The sequence below is a fragment of the Podarcis melisellensis genome, assembly GCF_964234715.1.
Source record: "Podarcis melisellensis genome assembly, chromosome: 11".
Classification (NCBI taxonomy): domain Eukaryota; kingdom Metazoa; phylum Chordata; class Lepidosauria; order Squamata; family Lacertidae; genus Podarcis; species Podarcis melisellensis.
The window spans coordinates 35456661-35459737 of NC_138543.1; the positions used below are offsets into that span (position 1 = coordinate 35456661).

At 41.2% G+C, this 3077-nt stretch overlaps 1 protein-coding gene across 1 annotated transcript in view; it reads right to left on the reverse strand.

Moving 5' to 3' along the window:
- The window catches only part of OTP (orthopedia homeobox), a 21631-nt gene extending 19378 nt beyond the window's left edge, over positions 1-2253 (reverse strand). The window contains exon 1 of the mRNA XM_081929447.1: positions 2037-2253. The gene's annotated coding sequence lies outside the window, so the exon portion shown is untranslated. The remainder of the gene's footprint in view (positions 1-2036) is intronic.
- Positions 2254-3077: the final 824 nt, after the last annotated feature.

Here is a 3077-nt window from a genome sequence, read left to right on the forward strand (position 1 = left end):
GGCTAGCAACTTTTGGTACCTTAACTCAATGAGCTTTTGCACCCAAGATACTTATTGGAAGAACATGTAACTAAGATCTTATACCCAAGTTTGATTATTTCCTCCTCTCTCACAATTAATTTTCCTTTTTTGTTGTGCCATTTTAGATTGCTAGCCTGGGAGCAGTTTTTTCAATGACCTGTAAGCCATACTAGAAGCCTACTTTGGCAGAAGAGACTCAACATGAGTCTCTTGTTTTTAATTGCTGTGTTATTTTAATGTACTTTAACCATGAATATTTATACTTTAACTATTTACATACCTTGGTTTTTATATTTTGTAAACATCCTAGAAGCCTGTTTTGGCAGTAAGCTGTATAGCATAATAAGAAATAAGCCCAACTCAGAATAAATAGGGGTTGTGCCCAATTCACTCTAATCACTCTGGCAGTCTCAGTCCTTACTCTGCAGCTGGCAAGCTTTGCTGTCCTGCATGTCCAACTCAGAAGGTTCAGAACCTGGACAGCTCCTTCTTGGCTGCAGAGAGCTCATGTTTATCCATTCCTAAAGAGACCGCAGATGGGCTGATAGTATACTGTTGCTTCATTGTTTTATCTTTTGTACTCCTCTGTCCTCTTGCTTAAATATATTAACTTGTGAACTGCCTTGGCAGTAGACAAATGCATCAAACAAGCAAACTTGCAATCACCAGTTGAACTGCCTCTATTAGAAGTATTGTGCTGGAATCAATATAAGGTGCTGTGAGAATACTCTCTGTGGTATTTGATCTGTGTTGGCCGTTCCAAACATGCACATTACCACTTAATGTTGCATTTGTTCAATGATATATACCCTAATGGAAACTTACTACAATTAATAAACAGGAGGAAACTTCTGACACCAGGTTTTCCTGGCATCTCATTATTTTAAGTTAATGGTTCTAATCCAGCCATGGACCTCTCTGAACCTCCCTGCAGGAGAAGTGCAGGTTTATTTCTAACCACTTTCCCACTAATGTCTTCAGGTAGAATTTTAATATAGACTTATTATTAGACTTATATCCCTCTTGTCCTCCAAGAAGCTCAAGTCAGTCTACGTGGTTCTACACTCCTTTACTTTGTCTTCACAACAACCCAGGAAAAATCTCATAGAAGCCCCAGAGGAACATGCTTGCTCAAGTGCCCATCAGGAAAGAAGTGGGGCCTCATTTGTGGCAGTAAGGAGCAGCAGCAGCAGCAGCAGCTGCACAGGGATGACCTGATTCTGAAGGACCATCAAAGCCAGATGCTCAAAAGTTCCTTAGTGGTAACAACAACCTTCCTTTCCCTCCATCTCATTCTAGACCTGGAAAGTGCTTGAAATTTAAAAAGTGGCACTTTATGTGTGTATCCAGATTGCTTTTCTTCTTGGGACTGGATGTACTGGCATTGCATGCAGCCTTTGCTGGGTATAACGCAGTTCCACACCCATCTTCCAGGAAACATTATGAAGCTTGCATGGATCCTATTAATGTAACTTCACTAATGAACTTTCAAGCATCAGGCAGAGGAGGGATGTACTGTGGGCAGCCTTGAGCTAGCTACTGTCTCTCAGCCTAACCTACCTCACAGCAGTGGTGGCTGATGCTCGTTGAGATTTGTAGGGCAGAAGGCAGAGAGGCCAGCAGCAGCCACAGCCAATGAAGTTGAAGCCAGAACTAATGACAGACAGGTGGCGATTGGCTAAGCGCAGACTGAGGTTGCTGGGGTAGTGCCTCCTCTGACTCACAGAGCTGTTGTGAGGATGAAACAAGGAAAGGGAGAGCTGTGCAAGCCACCATGAGCTGCTTGGTGGAAAGACGGTATATAAGGGAGGTGGAGTGATGACCAGACAAATAAAGAACTGCCCCAAAGCTTCCTTTCCCCTCCATGCCAGCAGCCCCTTCAGGGTTGGTGTTGTTTGGGCCACAGAAAAATGGGACAGGGTCTGGCTATAGACCACAGGCTAACTAACTGAAGGGCATCCCCTCCTCCACAGCCCCCCACCCAAGGCAACCCAAAATCCACAGCTGGACAATACCTTTTATTAGGACCAACCAAAATGTCACCAGATAGCGAACAAGGCTTTTAGTTCTGCATAACTCTTCTTTAGGCTGGATGTTACACACCTTAGGCTGGAGGTTACATACCTAGGAGGATTTTGGAATAAAGGAACAATGGTCACAGCCACACTAAACATTTAAAGCACTCATGATTTAAGATTCACGCATTCCCCAAATAATATTAGAAACTGTAGTTCCCAGCACCCTTAACAAACTACATTCCCCAGTGTAAGAGTGCTTTGACTGAGTGGTGTGGATGTGACTAATGGCTCTTCCTCATTTTTTAAAACCTGAAGCCCTGTTGTTATCCATACCTCCCCCCAACCAAGGTCACTTAAAAGTCACCCCAGCCCCCTTTTAAGCAGTCTGCCAAACTGACTAAGTCAATGACTAATAAAGGTGGAATTTTTTCAAGTTCATTCAAGGGTGATAGTGAGCATAAAGGGTGACTGCATACTATTAACTTCCTTAATTCTTATTAAACATTTTTATATATATAAAAAAAACACCACCAGTCACTCACTTAGTTCAAGGTGTTTGTAATTAATTTTCCATTACATTTGACTTTCATATAGTCTGCATAAATTCATCTGCAAATCTGTCCTTTTCACAGAAGCTGTTTATTGAAGGAAGGTAAAAGCTTCTGAACTTTAAAAATAATTGTTCTTAATCAACTTACATGTCTCAGGGCTAACAATTCATAGATGCTAAAATTAGAACTGTCACCCAATTAAATAAATTTTAAGCCACAATCTTAAATGTACTTACTAGGGAGTAAGTCCCACTGAACACTGTGTGAGACTTTCAAGGAAAATGTTATTTGTTTTCTTACAGTTATAATCCGTCACACTAGACCTGCTTAGCTTCAGCAAGGTGATGACCTTATATGCCTTCAGACCATATGCATAGGATTGTGCAGCCAGTTAATTAATTGTCAGAGTTTTAATTAATTGAGTTTATTAAATCTGCAGAAACAGGCACATGAACAAAAGATTCATATATGGGTTAGAAGAGCTATA